At 45.2% G+C, this 24,390-nt stretch overlaps 1 pseudogene; it reads right to left on the bottom strand.

Moving 5' to 3' along the window:
- Positions 1-8,272: 8,272 nt before the first annotated feature.
- LOC149124650 (heterogeneous nuclear ribonucleoprotein A1 pseudogene) lies at positions 8,273-9,116 on the bottom strand (annotated as a pseudogene).
- Positions 9,117-24,390: the final 15,274 nt, after the last annotated feature.

The following is a 24,390-nucleotide window of genomic DNA, read 5'->3' as shown; positions in this document are numbered from 1 at the left end:
CTCAGGTATGGGCAAAAATATGCATCAATCCTGTCTTTAAAAATTTACCTTCAACCGGGGCCTTGCAAAGGTTTCATAGAAAATCAACCTAACTCAGAAGAACAAGGGAGATAAGCAATAACAGGAGACAAGAGACACGTGTGTGCAGAAATTTCAGATAGAGGGGGCCGGCGCTGTGGCTCACTGGACTAATTCTCCGCCTGCAGCACCTACATCCCATATGGGTGCCAGGTTCTAGTCCCGGCTGCTCTTCTTCCAGTCCAGTTCTCTGCTGTGGCCTGGGAAGGCAGTGGAGGATGGCCCAAGTGCTTGGGCACCTGCGCCCGCGTGGAAGACCAGAAGGACACATCTGGCTCCTGGCTTTGGATCGGCACAGTGCGCCGGCCGCAGCGGCCATTTCCGTTGGGTGAACCAACGGAAAGGAAGACCTTTCTCTCTGTTTCTCTCACTGTCTAATTCCATCTGTCAAATAAAAAAAAAAAGAAATTTCAGATAGAGAAATACTTGGGATATCAAATAACTATGTTTAACATTATTTAGTAAATCATACAGAAGTTTGGAAACAAAGTGGAATGGAACTCTAGAAAGAAAAATGTAATCATTGAAACTAAAAACTTAATTTACCACACCTGTTAGGATGGCTAGGCTACCGACAACAATAGCAAACCAACAAACACATACACACAGAGTAAAAACATAATAGAAAGTGTTGATGAGCATGTGGAGAAAATGGAAACTTTGGGCATTGTTGGTGAGGGTATAAAGTGGTGCATATACTTGGCACTAAACTAGGTGGGTTCACTGCTCTGAAGCACACAAAGAATAAACTGTGACATCAGTATTTTGGGAGAAAGAAAGACCTTATTTGTGTAGCCAACTGGTAAAGGAGACAGGAGTCTTGGCTCACATCTGCCCAGCTGAGAGTCTGGGGAGGGTAATTGTTATTTAGACAGGGAAAGCTGGCATGTAGGAGGTCTAGCAAGGCAAGTGCTGATTGGAGTGACTCAGAACCAGCCATTTCTGGTAGTTTCGTAAGCAGGGCTCCAGCACCAAATCTGCCTGCTCAATGGGCCCCTTGCTTCTGAGACTTCCTACGTGAGCTTCTGGTTGTGCTTCTGTCTCTTATTCCACAGGTTAGGTTTTGCCTCCTGCACCTGCTGAGGTTGCCTGATTTATGGCTTTCAGCTCTGTGTTCCCTCTGCACCTGTGCAACTAAGTCTTCGTGGTTCACCTAAAAAAATAGGAACTTCAAAGATACAATCAGGCTATTGTTGAAGCACAAGCAGAGATATTTCAGGAAATGTATGGGGGGAATATTATAAGAAGCTTTTCAGTTTTGGGGTGTCAAGAGGAAACCCAGTAAGGGGAGGAGTCAAATATTAATACTATGGAAAACAGCATGGGTTCTTCAAATTACGAAAAACAAGGACAGGTGTTTGGCCCAGTGATTAAGATGCCACATCCTACATCAGAGTACCTAGGTTCAATTCCTGGCTCCAGATGCTGATTCCAGCTTCCTACTAATACAGACCCAGGAAAGCAGTGGTGATGGCTCGAGTAGTTGGGTTCCTGCCACCCACAGGGACACCTGGATTGAGTTCCAGCTCGCAGCTTTAGCCCCTTGATTGTTGCAAGCATTGAGGGAGCAAACAGGCAAATGGAAGCTTTCTCTTTCTCTCAATGAATAAATAAATGAAACTGAGTTATCACATGATCCAACAATTCCATTTCCTAATATACAAAGGCATTTCAAAAAGTTTATAGAAAAATTGTATTGAAGGACAAGTTTAACATGCTCCAAAAATATTTTAAATTCATTCATAGCTTTTTACAAAATATGCATTTTCCATGAACTTTTTGGAGTACCCTTGTATACGCAAAAGAGATTAAAATAGAGGCTTAAGCAAAGATTTGTAAGCCCAGGTTCAGAGCAGTATTATTTTCAGTAGCCGAGAGAGAAGCAATTCAATTGTCAATCAGCAGATGAATACATAGAAAAAATGTAGTATCTGCACACAATGGAATATTTTCATTCTTTAAAAAGGAAGGAAATTCTGACACATGCTACAACATGGATGAGCCTTACAGTTATGGTAACCCAACTAAGTCACAAAACGACAGTTGCTGAAGAGTCTACTTACATGAAGTAGCAGAACTGTCCCATTTACAGAGACAGACAGGAGGATAGTGATTGCCAGGGACTGGGAGAAGAAGGCATGGGGCAAAGGGAAAACATCCCTTATATTTTCTGAAGGTTCAGGAGGGTGCACTGACATCGAAAAAATAATAGGAGCAGTGAGCTAAGACATCAGGTAAGATGTCCACAGTCCACATCAGAGTACTTGGGTTTAATATTCATTTGTCTCTTTTAAAATTTATTTTATTTTATTTTGAAAGACAGAGTTACAGAGAGAGAGAGAGAAGAGGCAGGGAGAGGTCAGCCATCCACTCGTTCACTCCCCAAATGGCTGCAATGGCTAGAGCTGGCCCTGGCCAAAGCCAGGAGCCAGGAGATTCTTCTGGGTTTCCCACATGGGTGCAGGGGCCCAAGCACTTGGGCCATCTTCTACTGCTTTCCCACACACAATAGCTGGATTGGAGCTGGATTGGAAGTGGGGCAGCTGGGTCTCGAATCAGCGCCCATATGGGATACCAGCCCTGCAGGTGGCAGCCTAACTAGTGCTCATTCTATTTCTTTCTCTCTCTCTCTCCCCCGCCCTGTCTGTGTGTCTGCCTCTCAAGTAATAATAAAATAAACTAAATAAAAAAGGATTAATAGGAGAAAGAGTTACAAAAATTTATTTAGCATACACAAAAGAAAAAACTAGTGGCTACCCACTAACATGGTGAGGTGTACAGGCTAATATCTCTTTCTTCATACCTTTCTTTGTAGGGCAGAGGGGGGTGCGGCCATGTCGTAATTCTTTTTGAGATGCAGTAAATGATGTTTACAGGAAATGAATGGGTGAAAAGGACAGACGGCCGGCGCTGCGGCTCACAAGGCTAATCCTCCGCCTAGCGGCGCCGGCACACCAGGTTCTAGTCCCGGTTGGGGAGCCGGATTCTGTCCCGGTTGCCCCTCTTCCAGGCCAGCTCTCTGCTGTGGCCAGGGAGTGCAGTGGAGGATGCCCCAAGTACTTGGGCCCTGCACCCTATGGGAGACCAGGAGGAAGCACCTGGCTCCTGCCATCGGATCAGCGCGGTGCGCCGGCCATAGCGTGCCGGCCGCGGCGGCCATTGGAGGGTGAACCAATGGCAAAGGAAGACCTTTCTCTCTGTCTCTCTCTCACTGTCCACTCTGCCTGTCAAAAAAAAAAAAAAAGGAGAAAAGGACAGACAATAGTTTACAAATATTTCTCTTTGGAAGAATGCAGGAGCTAGGAAGCAAACAATAGTTGGACAAAGCCTAGGCAGGTGTGGTGACATTCCTCAGACTTCCAAGCAGGAGGTGAGTTTATTTAATGCAACCTCAGGACTGAAGGCAACTATTTTCTCTTTAGCACGCACGTCCACACATCCAGTCTTTAGGCAGACAAGGAAATAGCAGACCAGCATCTGGTCTCTAAGGGCCTGTAATTTAAAAGGATGCGCAGACTGTGGTGTCGGGTTTGGGCATGAATTTCCCTGTGTTCTTGCAGGGCAGTGGGAGCTGTCATTTACCAGGCATGAAGTGAAGTTTTAGTTGGGAAAGATGGAGGAGTTTTGAAGATGGCTGGTGGTGATTACACCAGGGTGAGTGTACCCAATGCCAATGACCTGAGAGAGAGCGTAAAATGTCCCACCCCAAATATCTTTCCTCAGCATATTCATTACTGAGAGCAATTGGAGATCTCTGAAAGTGATAGCCAGAGTCAGGCACGGGCCACTCTGTCTGATGTCCACCCCTACCAGAGTCTTTCCACAGGAAGAAGAGATTGGAGGTCTTACACCTGACCCAGAGAGAGAGGACTGCAGGTGGCTCTTACCTGGGAAACCTCACCTGCATAAGACAGCCATTGCTCACTAGAACTTCCTCCCCTACCACCTCCCTTCTTTTTTTGAGACTTCTTTTTTAAAATTATATTTAAGGTACACAAATTTAATGTATTTCATATATACAGATTTAGGAACATAGTGATACTTCCACCCATGCTCCTACCATTCTTCCTCCTCCCTCTCCTATTCCCACTCTTTAATTTTTAGAAAGTTCTATTTTCAGTTTACTTTATACTCATAAGATTAACCCTACACTAAGTAAAGAGTTCAACAAATAATATGAAGGAAAAAAACCACACTGTTCCTCACCAGTAGAGACAAGGGTTATAAATAATCATCAAATCTCAAAATGTCAATTTCACTCCAATACATTACATTTTAGGTACTCTAATAGTTACCACACATCAGGGAAACATATGGTATCTGTCTTTTGGGGATGGGCTTACTTCACTAAGTATAATGGTTTACAGTTCATCCATTTCTTTACAAAAGACAAGATTTCATTTTTTATTTGTTGAGTGGTATTCCATGGTGAATATATACCATAATTTCTTTATCCAGTCATCAGTTGATGGGCATCTGGGTTGATTCCATATCTTAGCTAATCTGAATTGAGCTGCAGTGAACATGAGTAGTACAGATAATTCTTTCATATGCTGATTTCATTTGTTTAGGTAAATTCCCAGGAGTGGGATGGTTGGGTCATATGGTAGATCTATTTTCAGCTTTCTGGGGTATCTCCATGCTGCCTTCCACAGTGGATGCTCCAGTTTACATTCCCACCAACAGTGGATTAGTTTGATGCATATAGAGCAGAGATGATGTAGAAGTAGAGAAAGCAAAAGAGTACATGGCAAAGTTATACAATTGCAGTTTCAGAATGAAAGGAGACCTATAATGGAGTCAATAATATTTATTTATTTATTTTAAAAGATCTATTTATTTTTTACTTGAGAGTCAGAGTTACACAGAGAGAGGATAGGCAGAGAGAGAGAGAGAGGATAGGCAGAGAGAGAGAGAGAGAGACAGAGAGAGAGAAAGAGAGAAGTCCTCCATTGGATGGTTCACTCCCCAATTGGCTGCAACAGCCAGAACTGCACCGATCTGAAGCCAGGAGCTTCTTGCAGGTCTCCCACGTGGGTGCAAGGGCCCAAGGACCTGGGCCATCCTCCACTGCTTTCCCAGGCTACAGAGGAGAGCTGAATCAGAAGTGGAGCAGCCAGGACCAGAACTGACGCCCATATGGGATGCTGGCGCTCCAGGCCAGGGCGTTAACCAGCTGTGCCACAGAGCTGGCCCCCAAAATAATATTTAAAGAGGTAGAAGCTAGAAATTTTCCAAAGCTAATGAAAGATCTCAATCACAGATTGAATAAGTCTTTCATCCTTTACCTAGGACCTCTGTGTGTATGGCGAGCCCAACTTCAAAGCCCCTGCAGTCAGTGTAAACTCTACCTTAGCCTTCACTTCCTGTTCTGCAGACCCTCTGGGTCAGAAAAATTGAGTGGGTAGGGCCTTCTTAGTTCATTTATGGGCATGCGCATGGCTCAAGGATGTTCACAACCTTGCACATGATTGTGGTCTGCTAGGTTTCCAGGAATACATAGGAATTCTTGGAAGCCTCCTATGGATTTCACAGTTTCTTTTACATTTTTTGGACAGCCTTTTATTAGCCCCAATTGGTAATGCTTCTTTAAGCAACTGCAATGTTGGACAATTCTACTGATTGTCTTGACAAATTCCTTGTGGGTAGGACTTCTCACGTAGAGAGAGCTCCAAGTCAGATCAAATAAAGAGAAACCCTGAGACAACTGTGGCAAGTTGTCAGGTCAAAGAGAGGCAGTTCATGAGCTGTGCACCCATTCTTTTTCCTGCAATGACTGGGAAGCTCTCCCGGTTTGCAGAACTGTTCCACTGGGCTTTCAAGGGTCCTGAATAGTCAAACAGAGGTATGAAGGATTAGGCAATTTAAATTCACAAGGCACTCCTCTTATTGAGGTATTGCTATTTTTCTTGAGTGAACACTTAGGATTATTGAATAACTTAATTTCCAAAGTTTTGAAAAAGTTGACTTTGATAGTTTTGACCAGTGTTGCTCTTGTTTTTTCAGAAAGATATTTTCAGAGTTCTGTACTTCATCATTCTGGATGTTGTACTCACAGCGAAGGCTCCATCATCTCCAAACTTTGGCAGTGTCTCCCAGCTGATGATATTACTGGATTAAAATTAAGTACTTCTGTCTATCAAAGACACCATTCAGAAAATGAAAAATGGAAGGCAAACAGTGGAAGACGCTGCTTGCAGGACATATAACTGACAATAGATTGTCACAAATCAGTAAGTTTGAAGGGCAAACTAGACACCGCTGAATAAAAAAATTAATGAACTGAAGGGACTATTCAGAATGCCTTGTCAAAGCACAGAGATGCAAAATATAAAAAGATGTTGAGGAGCAGGAGTTGTGGTGCAGCCAGTTAAGCTGCCATTTGCAAAACGCACATCCTGTGTTGGCGTGCTGGTTTCTATCCAGCTTTCTGCCAAGGTGCCTGGGAAGGCAGCAGATGGTGACTGAAGCACTTGCCTCCCTGCCACCTATGTGGGAGACCTAGATGGAGTTCCTGGACCCTTAGTTGTTGTGGGCATTTGGGAAGTAAACCAGTGGATGGAAAATTTCTCTCTCTCTCTTTCCTGCTCTCTTTTTCTTCCTCTCTCTTTGCCTTTCAAATTAAAAAAATATATATTAAGCGTATTAGCATAAGAATAAGAAGATCTAGCATCTCTCTAACTGGATATACAAAAAAGAATAATTGAGAAAATAAAGAAGAGACAGTTTTAAAAGACATATGATTAGGAGCTTTCCAGAAAATTTCTAGACATCAATTCTCAAATACAAGAAATGAAATGGAATTCGGGTAGAAAAAGAAACCCAGAAGCAGATAGATCACAGAAAAACTATATGACAAAAGGCAAAAAGCAGGTCTTCAAAGTATCCAGGGGAAAAAAAACCAGTCTTCCTACAAAGTGATAGTCAAAGTTAAAACTTATTTTTCAGCAGCCATGGTGATCGGAGTCCAGGAAATCTTTTCACTAGGCTAAGAAAGGAGTAAGCACAATTCTCTACTCAGTGAAACCACCAACAGCAAACATTTTCTAACCTAAAAATTAGGAAAAAACATCTTGGCTGAAATGCATACTAGATAAGTAATTATGAACAAATATGTTGTTAAGTATAAATAAAAGTAGATGACTAATTAAGCAAAGTAATATTTAATTTGGAGGTAGGGAGTAACAGGCAAGAATGAAAATTCTCCAAAACAATTGATTGGGTTCTTGGGGTTGGGTGGTGCTGAGCAGTTCACAGATTGGATGCTAGTGACAGACCACCTGGACTTGAATCCTGATTCTGGTACTTTTTCTCTGAATGACTTTGGGCAAGATATTAACATATTTGCACACCTGTTTGCCTTCTTTTAGATGGAAACAGTGATAGCATCTATGGTGGTGATTAAATTGACTAATATATGTAAGACTCTCGAAGCAATGTTAGCACATAGAAAGTGCTTCACTGGGTGTGAGCTACTAGTCTTAGTTCTTCGTGAAAAAGACGTAGTAACTCAGCATTGTGACACATGATTAGGAGCTTTCCAGAAATTGTTGATTTAGCAATCAACAGCATGGTTGCAAAAAAGAGAAAAAACTACATTAAAATCCTTTGTTGGAATGCTTTACACTTTCTACAGAAGAGAAACTAGAATAACCTGCTATCCAATTAGTCACAAATATAGTCCTCAAGTTTTTATGGCCATACACATGAATATTATCTAAAGCATGTCTTCTTTGTGGCATCTGGGCCCTGCTACCACTGTGGTTGGATGAGTTCACAAATCTGTTGTAACCTGTAGCTTCCCCGTCATTTCTCTGTCTTTCCTCTCCCACTAAGCTTTGTTTCAAGGCAGCTATTAAATCCTTCTTTGGGACCAGCGCTATGGCATAGCAGATAAAGCCAGCCGCAGTGCCAGCATCCCAAATGGGCACTGGTTCGGGACCTGGCTGCTCCACTTCCAATCCAGCTCTCTGCTATAGCCTGGGAAAGCAGTAGAAGATGACTCAGGTCCTTGGGCCCCTGCACGTGCATGGGAGACCCAGGGGAAGCAAAGCTCCTGGCTTCGGATCAGCACAGTTCTCACCGTTGCGGCCATCTGGGGAGTAAACCAGCGGATGGAAGACCTCTCTCTCTCTCTCTCTCTGCCTCTCCTCTCTCTGTAACTCTGACTTGCAAATAAATAAATAAATATTTTTTAAAAAAGAAAAAGCCTTCTGCCATTGCCATAGCTACTGCTGCTGCTAGAACCACCATAGCCACCTTGATTTCATGGTTTGGCAAAATATTGGCTGCCACCACCCTAGGAGCCAGAGCTTCTGCCTCCAAAGTTTCTTCCCTTCATGGGTCCAAAATGTGAAGATTGTTGTAACTGACCAAATCACTGTAGCTTCCACTGCCTCCGACATTGCTTCCACTACCACCACCAAAGCTGTGTCTGCCATTGTTATAGCTGTCATAGTTGCCACTCCCAACCATGGCTACAGCCCTGGTTCCCATAACCCTGTCCACCACGTCCACAGCCTCTGCTTCCTGCACAGTAACCAGGGCCACCTCCTCCACAAGCACTATCATTGCCAAATCCATCGTGACCATCCCCACTGCCACCATACCCACCACCACGACTGCCACCAAAGCCAGCTCTGGGGGTGGGTAAAGCATCGGCTGTCTTCCTTCACAGTCTGTGACCACTGCTGGCACGGCATTTCTGAGTGACAATCTGATCCACACAGGCGTGGTCATCAAAGGCCCTTCTCCTTGTCACTGCCTCCATCAGTCATCATCTTGGTCACTTCGATTTTCCCATTCAGGGCAAAATAAGTGATGCTCTTCAATGTCGCCTTGAATGTCGTCAACAAAGCTCTTTTTCACAGTTAGATGGGCACTGGTCTTTGAGAATCTTCTCTTGAGACAGCCCACTTTGGTTCCACAACTCTTCCATCCACTTCGAGTGGCCTTGCATTCATGGCTGTGTCCCCCACATCCTCCACGGGGGCATAGGTGACATACCCAGAGGCCCTAGAGACACAGCCCACGAGCATTCCCTGATTCCCTGTTGCTCAGTATGGCTCCGGAGACTCCTCGGGTGTTGGAAAGCTCAGCAGCTGCAGCTGTCTGGGGCTCTGTAGGAGATTTTTTTTTTTTTTTTTTTTTTGACAGGCAGAGTGGACAGTGAGAGAGAGAGACAGAGAGAAAGGTCTTCCTTTGCCATTGGTTCACCCTCCAATGGCTGCCGCGGCCGGCGCGCTGCGGCCGGCACATCGCGCTGATCCGATGGCAGGAGCCAGGTGCTTCTCCTGGTCTCCCATGGGGTGCAGGGCCCAAGGACTTGGGCCACAGCAGAGAGCTGGCCTGGAAGAGGGGCAACCGGGACAGAATCCGGCGCCCCGACCGGGACTAGAACCCGGTGTGCCGGCGCCACAAGGCGGAGGATTAGCCTAGTGAGCCGCAGCGCTGGCCTCTTTAGGAGATTCTTAACTCCGCGAGATGGTGATGGGAAGAGAGAACCGACTTCCTCAGCGGTGTCCACGAGCAGAATGGCGTCTACCTACGATCCTAATGAAATGAAATCTTAATGCAACGTTGTGTTGCCAGGTAACGTGCACAGATATACAGTTGCGGTGAGGGATTTCAACAAAGCTCTTTCCATAGCAATACTTGAGGGAAGAAACTACCAGCAAGCTTGGGTTAATACATTTCTATACAACATTGTAGACTAACTCAATTCAGAAATCTACTTGTAGTTCACAAGATAAAAGTGAAGCCAGCTGTGGCAGGCACTGCTGGTTGCCTTCCCAGTGCCTGTCTCTCCTTTGTTGTACGCAGAACATTGGTTGCCTATAGAGTGGTGACATGTCCAGCAAATACCCACACTCTCCCACATACCCTACTCTTCTATGTGGCCACACGACGCCCTCAAAGCTCCCACAAGCAACTGACAGCCACTATGGGGTTGGATAGGACTTGAGTGTGGCCCTCATAAAGCTTCAGATGTTGGAAGCTCGGCCCCCAGCGAGGTGATGTTGACAGCTGGTGGGACCTTTAAGAGCGGGCCTCTGTAAATACACATAGGTCATTAGAGGCATCACCCCCAGAAGGCATTAATGTAGTTCTCTTGGGACTCCAGCCTCTCTGGCCTCCTGTCCCACTGTGTTTTCTTTCTCTCTTGCATGCACTCCCACATTGGGATGCTGGCCTCTGTGAGGGCTTCCCCAGAGCCAGGTGGATACTGCTGTCGTGGTCTTGAGATTCTAAATCTGGCAGCCAAATAAGCCTTTATTTATTTGAAAGTCAGAGTTACACAGAGAGAGAGGAGAGGTGCAGAGAGAGAGAGAGAGAGAGAAAGAGAGAGAGAGGTCTTCCATCCGCTGATTCATTCCCCAAATGACCACACTGGCCTGAGCTGTGCTGATCTGAAGCCAGGGGCCAGCAGCTTCTTCCGGGTCTCCCACGTGGGTGCAGGGCCCAAGGACTTGGGCCATCTTCTACTGTTTTCCCAGGCCATAGCATAGAGCTGGATCTGAAATGGAGTAGCCAGAACTTGAACCGACGCCCATATGGGATGCCAGAACTGCCGGCAGCAGCTTTATCTGTTACACCACAGTGTCAGCCCCAGCCTTTTTCCTTTCTAAAGTATCCAGCCGCAGGATTTTGGTATAATAACAGAAAATGGACTAAGACACCACCGCTTACTTTTGCTTTTACTTCTTGTTGGCACCGTGGCTCAAGGATAGGCAGAGATGAGAGCTTATGTTCTGCCCAGTCTTCCCTGGGCATGTGCACAGCCCTGGTCATCTAAGTGGCCTTTTAGGGCCTCAGGAATATGTAGTAGTTTTTCAATATCCTCTAAGGCATTTATTCCAACTAATCAATGCGTTCAATGACATCTCACTAAAAGCCTGAGTCTTTAAGAATGGACTTTGTGCTTTTGTCAATGCAATACCAATCAAGATACCGAAGACCTCCTTCTCAGATCTGGAAAAAATGGTGCTGAAATTTATATGGAGGCACAAGAGACCTCGAATAGCTAAAGCAATCTTGTACAACAAAAACAAAGCCGGAGGCATCACAATACCAGATTTCAGGACATACTACAGGGCAGTTGTAATTAAAACAGCATGGTACTGGTACAGAAACAGATGGATAGACCAATGGAACAGAATTGAAACACCAGGCCGGCGCCGTAGCTCACTAGGCTAATCCTCCGCCTAGCGGCGCCGGCACACCGGGTTCTAGTCCCGGTCGGGGCGCCGGATTCTGTCCCGGTTGCCCCTCTTCCAGGCCAGCCCTCTGCTGTGGCCAGGGAGTGCAGTGGAGGATGGCCCAGGTGCTTGGGCCCTGCACCCCATGGGGAGACCAGGAAAAGCACCTGGCTCCTGGCTCCTGCCATCGGATCAGCGCGGTGCGCCGGCCGCAGCGCGCCGGCCGCGGCGGCCATTGGAGGGTGAACCAACGGCAAAAGGAAGACCTTTCTCTCTGTCTCTCTCTCTCTCTCACTATCCACTCTGCCTGTCAAAAAAAAAAAAAAAGAATTGAAACACCAGAAATCAACCCAAACATCTACAGCCAACTTATATTTGATCAAGGATCTAAAACCAATTCCTGGAGCAAGGACAGTCTATTCAATAAATGGTGCTGGGAAAATTGGATTCCCACGTGCAGAATCATGAAGCAAGACCCCTACCTTACACCTTACACAAAAATCCACTCAACATGGATTAAAGACCTAAATCTACGACCTGACACCATCAAGTTACTAGAGAACATTGGAGAAACCCTTCAAGATATTGGCACAGGCAAAGAATTTCTGGAAAAGACCCGGGAGGCACAGACAGTCAAAGCCAAAATCAACTATTGGGATTGCATCAAATTGAGAAGTTTCTGTACTGCAAAAGAAACAGTCAGGAGAGTGAAAAGACAACCGACAGAATGGGAAAAAATATTTGCAAACTATGCAACAGATAAAGGGTTAATAACCAGAATCTACAAAGAGATCAAGAAACTCCACAAAAACAAAACCAACAACCCACTTAAGAGATGGGCCAAGGACCTCAATAGACATTTTTCAAAAGAGGAAATCCAAATGGCCAACAGGCACATGAAAAAATGTTCAAGGTCATTAGCAATCAGGGAAATGCAAATCAAAACCACAATGAGGTTTCACCTCACCCCGGTTAGAATGGCTCACATGCAGAAATCTACCAACAACAGATGCTGGCGAGGATGTGGGGAAAAAGGGACACTAACCCACTGTTGGTGGGAATGCAAACTGGTCAAGCCACTATGGAAGTCAGTCTGGAGATTCCTCAGAAACCTGAAGATAACCCTACCGTTCGACCCAGCCATCCCACTCCTTGGAATTTACCCAAAGGAATTTAAATTGGCAAACAAAAAAGAGGTCTGCACCCTAATGTTTATTGCAGCTCAATTCACAATAGCTAAGACCTGGAACCAACCTAAATGCCCATCAACGATAGACTGGATAAAGAAATTATGGGATATGTACTCTTTAGAATACTATACCGCAGTAAGAAACAACGAAATCCAGTCATTTGCAACAAAATGGAGGAATCTGGAACACATCATGCTGAGTGAAATAAGCCAGTGCCAAAGGGACAAATACCATATGTTCTCCCTGATCGGTGACGACTGACTGAACACCAAGAGGGAAACTTGTTGGAGTGATGTGGACACTATGGGAAATGGTGGCTTGATCAGCATAGCCCTGACTGTTAATGAACAACTTAATACATTATCCCTCTTAGTAGTTTTTTTATCTGTTCTACTTAATATGACTGGTTTAGATCTGTAATTGATGCACAGTTATTCTTAAGTGTTGAAAATTAACTGAAATGTGATCCCTGTTGAACATGGGGGTGGGAATGGGAGAGGGAAGAGATGTATAATTTGGGACATGCTCAGGCGGACTTGCCCCAAGTGGTGGAGTTGGAAGCATACCAGGGGATTCCATTTCAATCCCATTGAGGTGGCATGTACCAATGCCATCTCACTGTTCCAGGTGATCAGTTTCAGTTCACAGTTGGTCATGGTGGAGGGACTGGGAGTCAAAGGGAGCACATAGACAAGTCTAGTACCTGCTAACGCTAACCGATGGAGTAAATAAAGGGGAGAGTGATCCAACATGGGAAGTGAGATACTCAGCAGACTCATAGAATGGCAGATGTCCTAAATAGCACTCTGGCCTCAGAATCAGCCCTAAAGGCATTCGGAGCTGGCTGAAAAGCCCATGAGAGTATTTCAGGCATGGAAAGCCAAGACACTCTGGCAAAAGATCTCTGCGAGTGAGATCCCAGTGGAAAGAACAGGTCATCAAAGAAGGAGGTACCTTTCTCTGAAGGGAGGAGAGAACCTCCACTTTGACTATGACCTTGTCTATACAAGAGTCGGAGAACTCAGAGGGCTTCCATAGCCTTGGAAACTCATGACTGGAGCATAGGGAGATTACTGATGCCATAGACAGGAGTGTCAATTGGTAAAGTCAACAACAGGAGTCACTGTGCACTTACTCCTCATGTAGGATCTCTATCCTTAATGTGCTGTACATTGAGATTTAATGCTATAACGAGTACTCAAACAATATATTTCACTTTGTGTTTCTATGGGGGTGCAAACTGTTGAAATCCTTACTTAATGCATACTAAACTGATCCTCTGTAAAAAAAAAAAAAAAAAAAAAAAAAAAAAAAAAAAAAAAAAAGAAATTATCAATTCCCAACTTGACTCTCACTGGGATTAAACATGACAATAGGTCTGCTCTGATTTCATCATCATTTAAAAAAAATCATCTATTATTTTTCACTTTATGTTTCTGTGTGGGAGCAAACTGTTGAAATCCATACTTGATGTATACTAAGCTGATCTTCTGTATATTAAGATAATCGAAAATGAATCTTGATGTGAATGGAAGGGGAGAGGGAGTGGGAATGGGGAGGGTTGTGGGTGGGAGGGACGGTATGGGGGGGAAGCCATTGTAATCCATAAGTCGTACTTTGGAAATTTATATGCATTAAATAAAAGTTTAAAAAAAAAAAAAAGAATGGACTTTGATAAGTTGTTTCCTGAAGTTGGCCAAAAAGAAAAATAAAGTGGAGTTGTCTGTATCAAGCATCAAAACAGACTATTAAACTTCAGTAATTATAGGGTGGCATTACTGCAGAAATATATAGCTTGATTTTAAAAGTCCAGAAATAAATACACACCCATATTTTGTACATGTTGCAGGTTTCAATTTAAATTCAAAGGGAAAGGATGAATTATTTCATAAATATATTTCAATAATTGGCAGTACATTTAAGAGAAAAATAAATCTATGTTATTCCTCACTCAAGAATAAACTCCAAATAAATTAAAATCTATAAATAAAAAACAAAACTACAAATGTATCTCACAAGCTTATGGGGCAGGGGTTGAAGGATTTTTTATAGTGTGAAATATAGAAAACATAATGCATTTCTTGACAAATTTGGCTACATAAAAGTTAAACACTGCCTTATGGTCAAGGTCAAAGAAAATTAAAGACAAACAATAGCTGAGATATGATTCTTAGGAAATATGCATCAGAAACAAGAAATTCAAATGAAATAGACGGATCCTATTTTGAACCTATTGGGCTGGCCAGAGAGAAGCAGGCTTTTTACCAGGCTGACGGTACACAGTCCTTATGTGCATGTGAAGACATACTCAGCCATATTCCCTGCCAGTGAGAGCGCACACTGGCAGAGCGTTAAGGCAGGCGAGTTGGCAGCACCTGACACAGTGTCAAATGTTTGTCATTCTACTATGGCGGCGTCAATCCAGAAGTCAGTCTCAGGATACAGTCAGCTTCTACTCAAACAACCTCAGATGGAAAATGCGGTCAGGCCTACAGCGGCTGCGCCTGCATGAACCTGCTACAGACTTCCTCTTCTTGTCATTATGCCCTGAACAGCACAGCATAGCCACCAGATCCATGGTATTGACACTGTGTAGGTGCAAGTCATCGAGAGATGACGCGACATCTAGAGGAGCAGAGGGGGGTTCTAGGCTAATGCGACACCGTTTTTCTATAAAGGACTTGAGCATCCACAGATGCTGGTGTTTGAGGAGGCCCTGCAACCAACCCCAGGAGAACAACTGAATTCACAAGTACACAAAAGTGTGTGTGTGTGTGAGGTTCATTGCAGTTACGCCTGTGGAAGTCAGTTCCTGGGAGCCTGAATATCCATCCACCAGTTGTGTGTGTGTGTGTGAGAGAGAGAGAGAGAGAGTGAGCGAGCAAGCGGGCTGGCAGGGAGGCTTGGCCTCATGAGTATAGCTCAAGAGGAATTTTTTTTATAACATGCACCTCTAAACTGTTTACACTTTTCAAGTGATCTGAAAAACAACAAAAAGAGGGGGAAAAAAAAGCAAGGTGCAGAACTGCATAATATATTTTACCACTTGGGTAAACTTAACTACATAAATAGATCCATATGTGATATATCAGGGCTCTCCAAAAAGTTTGTGGGAAATGGAACTAAAAGATATGTTTATTCTCTTGCAAGATATTTTTAAATCTATTCATAATACTCATTTTTCATAAGCATTTTAAAGACCCCTTAAAGGCATGGATTTTTATATTTTTGGCACCAAAATAAATGTATTTTTAATTCTTTTTTCTACAAATATTTTGAAGTCCTCTTGAATATTAGAAATATTCTATTAAAAATATACACTGAACTATGGTTGGCAGCTGTCACCTGGAAGTGATGAGGAGGTGGGGAGAGAGGGAATGGCCAATTTTTTATTCACATTAGTTGTGTTTGATGTTGCTACAAGCTGCTATGACGACTCTTGTCCCATTTAAAAAACGAAGACATAGGTAGACATGGAAAGGGAAGAGAAGAGAGAGGCAGTGACTTTCAGACACAGAAGTCAAGGAGGTGTTTCTAAGGATGGGGCATTTGAATAGACAGAGAAGGAGTAAGGCAGGCAGGGAACATGGGGAATGGATACCACATTGACCTGGGAGTGTTGAAAGAGGATGCGCAGTGCAGGAGAGACATGGAGGGAGAAGAGAAATCAAGAAGAAACGGAGATTATGGAATTGGCTTATAAGTAGGCAGACAAGAGGAGGTTTGCAGCTGGGAGGTGCATGGAGAGGGTATTGATCTGAGACCATGGGAACTGGAAGCTGTTCTCAGTTTTACATGAGTACTCCTAACTCTGTTGGTGATGGAATTTCTGCAAAAGCCAAGCTGTTTTCCTTCTGCTAGAAACATGTTGTTGGTTCAATACCCACTTGTACCTCCTGACTCCAGCTTCCTGATTATGAAGGCTCTAAGAGGCAGAGTGGAATGGCCCAAGAAATTGTGTTCATTCCTGCCACCCATGTGGGAAGCCCAGGTCAACTTCCTTGTTTGTTTTGGCAGCGAACAAGTGGATGGGAGTTTTTTTTTTTTTTAATCTTTGTGTGTCTTTTTCTGCCTCTCAAATAAATATATCACTTGAGCTGAGCTGTTAAAAAAAATAAAACAAAAAGAAACGTGTTAAAACACTGGCCACAGGCCACCCACACCTCAGCTAACGTGACTCCTAATGAATGGCCCCCCCAAAGAAAGCAATTGGACCTCTTTATGATTTAATATTTCTAGAGCAAGACTTGGGATTCAACCCTTGCCTCAGAAGGGAGTGAAGAATCTTAGAGAAGAGAAAATGCAAAAGTGACACATGCAGGAATGACACCAAAATGATCTTTATTTGGAGAAGACTGCCGTGGGAGAACAGCTGGGTAAGCGTGCTGTTTGTGTAAAAGGAACTTAAGGAGACGGCGCTGTGGGGTCGCGAGGAAAGCCCCCACCTGCAGTGGCGGCATCCCATATGGGCGCCGGTTCGCGTCCTGGCTGCTCCATTTCGAATCCAGCTCTCTGCTATGGCCTGAGAAAACAGTACAAAATGGCCTAACCTGTAAAGCCAAGACACCATGGCAAAAAATGGCCTACATGAAAGATCTCTGTGAGTGAGATCCCAGTGGAAAGAATGGGTTATCAGAGAAGGAGGTGCCTTTCTCTGAAGGGAGGAGAGAACTTCCACTTTGACTATGGCCCTGTCTAAATAATGTCAGAGTTCATGGACTCAAGAGGCTTCCACAGCCTTGGCAACTCATGACAAGAGCCTTGGGTGATCACTGACATCATAAATAAGAGTGTTAATTGTTAAATCAACAACAGGAGTCACTGTGCACTTGCTCCCCATGTAGGACCTCTGTCCTTAATGAGTTATACTATGAGAATTAATGGTAAAACTAGTATTCGAACAGTACTTTATACTTTATGTGTCTGCGTGGGTGTAAACTATTGAAAGTTTTACTTAGTATAGAGTTGATCTTCTGTATAAAGATAATTAAAAATGAATCTTAATGAAGAATGAATGGGAGAGGGAGTAGAAGGTAGGATGGCTTGGAGTTGGGAGGGCGGGGCAGGGGAAAGAATCACTATAATCCAAAAGTTGTACTTATGAAATTTATATTTATTAAATAAAAGCTTTCTACAAAAAAAAAGAAGAAAAGATGGCCTAAATCCTTGGGCCCCTGCACCCACGTAGGAGACCCTGAAGAAACTCCTGGCTCCTGGCTTCAGATCAGCCCAGTTCTGGCTATTGCAGCCATTTGGGGAGTGAACCAGAGGATGGAAGATCTCTCTCTCTCTCTCTCTGTAACTCTTTCAAATAAAAAAAATCTTTAAAAAAAAAAAAAAGAAAGAAAAAAACACTTAAACGCCACACAAAATCTACACTGCCTTCCTGCGTGGGAATCAGCCAGGACATCCTAACAGTGCACGCAGAGTTCCAGACAGCTACACTGGGATACACTGGGAGGAGTTTGCGTTTGGAGGACAGAAGAACAGCTGGGCCCTGGCTGAAGGGACAGACATGGTGCCATCATAGGGCTTTGATTCTTACTCCCTCTCGGTAAGAATAAGATTACGATCCTTCTGACTCTCCTGAAATCTCTGACTGCTGTGCAATTGGCTGGCGCGTCCCAGTCCTCACAGAAAGGGGAAGGAGGGCACGGAGCAGGAAGGCCTCCTGGCCCCCTGCCTCTGGGAAGAACTGAAGAGCTTTTGAAACCCTGCAGCATGCGGTTGTGAAACTCACTAAGCCAGACGCCCTTTGTGGGAAAGGTGTGTGTTCTGGCAGCTTCTCGTGCATCCAACGCTTGGCACCTTGGGGACTGCTCTGTTGTTATACTTGTCATTGGTCCAGCCACAAACAGGCCTGACTTGATTCTCAAAGAAAAGTGGACAATCTGAGGGGAATAGGTAGAAAAATCTAAGAAAAAATTGTAGAGGGATGAGACCGGCACCCGTGATGTAGTAGGTTAAGTCTCCGCCTGTGATGCCTGCATCCCATATGGGCACCGGTTTGAGTCCCAGATGCACCACTTCTGATCTAGCTCTCTACTAAGGCCCATAAAAGCAGTAGAAGATGGTCCAAATGCGTGGGCCCCTGTACCCACGTGGGAGACCGGGAAGAAGCTCCTGGCTCCTGGTTTTGGATCAGCAGCTCCGGCTGTTGCAGCCATCTGGGGAGTGAACCAGTGGATGGAAGACCTCTGTCTGTCTCTCTCTTTCTCCCTCCTTTTCTCTGTCTGCAACTCCGCTTCTCAAAAAAACAAATAATTTTTTAAATTTTAGGGAGATGAAGTCTGTAAGTTCCCATTCAATGAATCTTGTCATTAGCATGCATCAAATCACTGGAGAGTGAAGGTGCATCCTGGAGGAACGTCATAAATCTAATGGATGACCTTGCTCACGGTGAAATGATATTGCCAGACATATTACTAGAAATTTTAGAGTCATAGTAGATGATCATTTTGGAAAAGTGAATTTTTGGGAAGAATTTTGCTTCTGTGAAAGGCACGAGTCTGAAAATTGTTCTACCAACAGATGACAATGATCCACTCTGAGACTTTAACATGGACTCTGACTCTCTGGGTTTCAGTTGCTTCCAACCTCTGTTCCAACTTCCAAATTCAACCTTTCCATGATGAACTTGACCTTGTTTGTGAACCCAAGATAGCAAATTAAAAACAATAGCATTTTATTCAGGGGAATTGGAAGAATTAAAAGAAGTAATACATGGGTCCAGCACTGTGGTGTAGCAGGTAAAGCCGCCTCCTGCAGTGCCAGCACCCCATATGGGAGCTGGTTTGAGTCTTAGCTGCTCCACTTCCAATCCAGCTCTCTGCTGTGGCCTGGGAAAGCAGTGGAAGATGGCCCAAGTCCTTGGGCCCCTGCACCTGTGTGGGAGACCTGGAAGAAGCTCCTGGCTTTGGGTCAGTGCAGCTCCAGCTGTTGCAGTCAATTGGGGAGTGAACCAGCAGAGGGAAGACATCTCTCTCTCTCTCTCTCTCTCTCTCTTTCTGTGTGTGTGTGTGTGTGTGTGTGTAACTCTGACTTTCAAATAAATAAATAAATAAATAAATCTTTAAAAAATTAAAATAAGTAATACTGAAAATAATCAACCACAGGAACACACATATGTACTCATAGAAGATGCGTGACTTGTACAATTTTGGAAAGCAGTCCAACAATATGTATGAGATTGAATAATTCACGAATTCCTAATGAAGAGGTAGGATGCCAAAAGGTACAAGCAGAAAGCAGCCTCTCCCACGGCACTGCCAACCTCTCTCGTGGCTTCTTCCTTGTCTTTACCTGGAAACTCAGGTAGTATAGATAACCATTTCCGTCACATTACCGGGAACATTCTCTGGGGTTTGGTGCACAGCTTAGTGGTTGACACTTGCATCCCACTCCGGCTTCCATCTAAAGTGCACTCTGCGAGGCGGCAGGTGAAGTCCTTTGCATCCTGCCTCCCTCGTGGAAGACCTGGGCTGAGTCCCTTGCTCCAGTCTTCTGACCCAGCACTCTGTTTCAGGCATTCGGGGAGTGAATCAGCAAGGGGAGACGTTCTTTTTTTGTGTGTGTATGTGTGAGTGTGTTTGTACACCTGTCTGTCTCTCTATTTCTTTTTTATTTATTTATTTTTTTTTTATTTTTTGACAGGCAGAGTGGACAGTGAGAGAGAGAGACAGAGAGAAAGGTCTTCCTTTGCCGTTGGTTCACCCTCCAATGGCCGCCGCGGCCGGCGCGCTGCGGCCGGCGCACCGCGCTGATCCGATGGCAGGAGCCAGGAGCCAGGTGCTTTTCCTGGTCTCCCATGGGGTGCAGGGCCCAAGCACCAGGGCCATCCTCCACTGCACTCCCTGGCCACAGCAGAGGGCTGGCCTGGAAGAGGGGCAACCGGGACAGAATCCGGCGCCCCGACCGGGACTAGAACCCGGTATGCCGGCGCCGCTAGGCGGAGGATTAGCCTAGTGAGCCGCGGCGCCGGCTCTCTATTTCTGTCCCCCTTTCTGTCTCTCAAATAAGTAGTTTTTAGAAATTCTCTGGTCACTTTCATTTACAAAACAATCTCCTTTTGATGTTGAAAAGCCCAGTCCCTGGGTAAAAGCCAAAACTCTGGATTTCCCCTGAAGCCTCTCCTGGCCCCAGGCAGGGAAGCCACGGAAAGGAAGTCACTCACTCCTCTACTTCCCCTTTGCCCGTCCTCTCCACCCCTGCAACCTGACCCAGATTTCCGAGGTCTCTGCAGGTGGAGCTGACAAAAATATGGCCTGTTTTGTTCTGTTATGAGCAAGGGACAAACTTGCTTTGGCCTTTGAAGGCTCTTGGAGTTGACTGCTCCTCCCTGCCCCACCCAATGGAGCACTTACCCTGGTGTCTTCATTCCCAGGGCGCTGCCTGAGTGCGGAGCCCCTTGCCCCTCCAGGGAGCCCTGGAGTGGGGTTTAAATTGCTTTGGGCCACCTTTGTCTGCATGGGCCATACGTAGTCCTCAGGAACCACCCACACAGCCTTGTCCCCACCAGTGGGGATGGACGGGGGTCTTTGCTTCGCTGTCTTAAGGGGCTACAGTCAGCTCCTCCCCTGCAGACTTATTTCACAGGGCAAAGTCAGAAGGCACATTCTTGGGAATCTCAGACCCCAGGGGACTTACTATGGTCCCTGAATCTCTTTTCACTACTGTTGACTCTCAGTCCCCCTGGGGACGTTGGCTCCGGGACACTCCCCTCCCCCCACCCTCCAGGATGCCCCAGCCCGAGGATGCTCAGGCCCCTGAAATACAATGCTGTAGGATTTGTAGAAAACCTAGGCATGTCCTCCCGGGTGCCCTAACTCTCCTCTAGATGACTGATGATACCTAATACCATGGACGCGCTCTGTAACTAGCCGTTCTGTTGTATTATTTAGGGAACAATGATGAGTGAAACTCTCCACCTGTTCAGCGGAGACTCTGCCCCTGCAGGTCCAAGTGCCCGGCACTCAGGCCTGAGAGGGAAGTGAGCACTGCTGAGCAAACAGCGCTGGAGGGAGGCTGCAGCGTGTGGCCGGCCGATCAACAGCGCATCTCCACGTGCATTCGGCGTGGTGCTCAGCGCACTGCGAAATCAAGTTTGATTTTTGCGGCTTTCTGAATTTCTCTTTCTGGAGTATTTTTGGCCCAGGTTTGCTTGACTCCATGGACATAAAGGAGTGGACGTGGAGGACAGGCTGTAGTCTGAGATGAGGGGGAAGTGCCTCCTTTCTTCCCTCTGGGGCGGTGACAAGGGAGCGCCATGGTTCTCTCCAAGCAAATATCCTTCAGCCCCACCCAGCCCCTTCAACATCAACTCTTTTTTTTTATTTTAAGATTTATTTATTTTTTGAAAGTCAGAGTTACAGAGGAAGAGGGAGGGGGAGAGGAAAGAGAGAGAGAGAGGGAAAAAGAGAGAGAGAGAGAGGTCTTCCGTCTCCTGGTTCACTCCCCAGATGGCCACAACAGTGAGGGCTGGGCCAGGGTGAAGCCAGGAGCCAGGAGCTTCATTTGGTTCTCTCACATTGGTGGCGGTGGTCTAAGCCCTTGGGCCATCTTCCTCTGCTTTCCCGGGCCATAGCAGGGAGCTGGACGGGAAAGCACAGGCAGGACACAAATCGGCACCCATATAGGCTGCCAGCATTGCAGCTGGCAGCTTTACCGGCTACACCACAGCACCGACCTCTTTGCCCCACGCTTGACTCCTAGGTGGATGCTGATCAAAGGCTCGAAGCCAGCTCTTGACCACCCCTTGGCAAGCCCTGTGTATATAGAGCAAGATCCATGTGTAACGGGAAAAACTCCATCTTCTCCTTACTCCGTCTTTGGGGCCTCAGGCTGAGATTGAGACCCATTCTATAGCCTGTGAACCCACTCCCCCTTGCCCAGCAGTCTCACTTTTGGGCAATCTATTCTGTATCTGGTGTGAGAATATATTCATAGCAGCAATGTTTGTCCCAAAAACAAACACACCAAAAAAAAAAAAGAAAGAGAAAGTATAACTCACCAACTATAAGTAGGAGGAATGCTTGATTAACTATGATGTGTCCATGCAGCGGAATATTAAATAATGGGTGTGGGCAGGTGTAGATGTTAAGTCGCCACTGTGGATGCTCACGTCCACATTGAAGAGCCTGGGTTGCAGTCCCAGTGCCACTCCCAATTCCAGCTTCCTGCTAATGCATGTCCTGGGAGGCAGCAGGCCATAGTTCAGGTACTTTGGCCTCGGCCTCTGCCACCCACATGGGAAACCTGGGTTGAGTTCTGGGCTCCTGGATTCAGCTCGGCCCAATCCTGGCTGTTGCAGGCATTTGGGGAGTGAACCAGATCTTCTCTGACTGTCTGACTCTGTTTCTTTTTCTCTCTCTGTCTTTCATTTAAATTAAATAAATAAAAATATTTTAAGTAAAAAAATAAATATAACCATAATGAGTTACATTGCATCTATTATCTGGGGGGATATTCATAATATATTGTTTGAGGGGAAAAGAGCTTGCAGAGTGATGTATATATAATGAGTTTCATTTTTATATGCACTATTTATTTGTGTGCATCTGTGTGAGTGTGGAGGAAGTAGGGAAGGATGCATCCCAATTATTAATAATGATTATCTTCTTTCTAAGATTTACTTTATGTGTTTGAAAGACAGAGTTACATAGAGAGATAGAGAGAGAGAGAGAGAGAGGTCTTCCACCTGCTGGTTTACTCCCTAAACGGCCACAACGGCTGGAGCTGAGCCTATCAGAAGCCAGGAGAGCTTCTTCCAGGTCTCCCACGTGGGTGCAGGGGCCCAAGCATTTGAGCCATCCTCCACTGCTTTCCCAGGTACATTAACAGGGAGCTGGACCAGAAGTGGAGCAGCTGGGACTTGAACTGGTATTCATATGGGATTCTGGCCTAGCAGACAAGGGCTTTAACCTGCTGCGCCACAGTGCCGGCCCTAGTAATGATTATCATAATGGGTGACAACCACAGAAAGAACGGAAAGGAATATCTTTATCTTTGAAATATATTTTAAAATTGCTGCGCATAGTATAGCAGACATATGATTTGACAATTAAAGAACATGTATTTAAAGAAAGGAAAATGAAATATGAAGAATAAACTAATAAAGCTGTTGGGAATTATTTTACAGAAAGTGCTATGTGTTCCAACAAATCTCCAAGGAAGAGATAATTCCCATGCTAAAAGAACTATTACAGAGCATAGAAGAAATGGAAGTCTTCCAATGTAATTTTTGGAGCCTCAATTTAGCATGATACCAAAATTAGAAAGGAAAACTAGAGGCCAACCTCACTTAAGACTGATTGTTGGTGCTCACATCCCAAACAAAGCATTAGCTAATTGACTCAGGATATTAAAAGGATAAGACAACACGGTCAGGTCTAATTATGCTGTAATGCGAGGTGGCTTCGCGTTAGATAATCCAGTGGGACAACTCCCAAGCACGGCAGATTAAAGGAGAAAACCACAGACACTGAAAAATAGAAAAAATTTCATTGGTAGTTATTAATCTTCTAGTGGAAACAATAAACATTCTTTAGTAAATTTGGAATATAGGGACCTGCTCTCAGTGGGTGTACCACATCCACTGTACTCCCTGGGCCACTCTGCCCCAGTGCCCGGTCATCAGCACGGACCACGCCAAGGCAGCAGCGTCTCTCATCATCAGCATCATGGTTTCCTGCCAGGACTGATGAACTCTGCAAGAGGCAGGAGAAGTTGAGAGTGGGTCAGGGATTTGCTCCCCTGCCTCCCTCCCTGCAAGGCACCAGCAGTGCACCCGCCTTCCACCGCTCCTCCTCCCCTCATTCACTGCCTTGGAGGGGGTGCAGCACAGTGGCTCCTCGGCCCCGGGCTGCTGCCCTGCTCCTTGCAGGACCTCGAGCCCAAGTCCACGTAAACAGAGTTGATTCTCCTTC

The sequence above is a fragment of the Oryctolagus cuniculus genome, chromosome 9, assembly GCF_051225735.1.
Source record: "Oryctolagus cuniculus isolate XC-2025 breed Fujian yellow rabbit chromosome 9, ASM5122573v1, whole genome shotgun sequence".
In the NCBI taxonomy this organism is placed as follows: domain Eukaryota; kingdom Metazoa; phylum Chordata; class Mammalia; order Lagomorpha; family Leporidae; genus Oryctolagus; species Oryctolagus cuniculus.
Note: the sequence above shows the minus strand (reverse complement) of the source record. Positions and strands in the feature narration are given on the sequence as shown.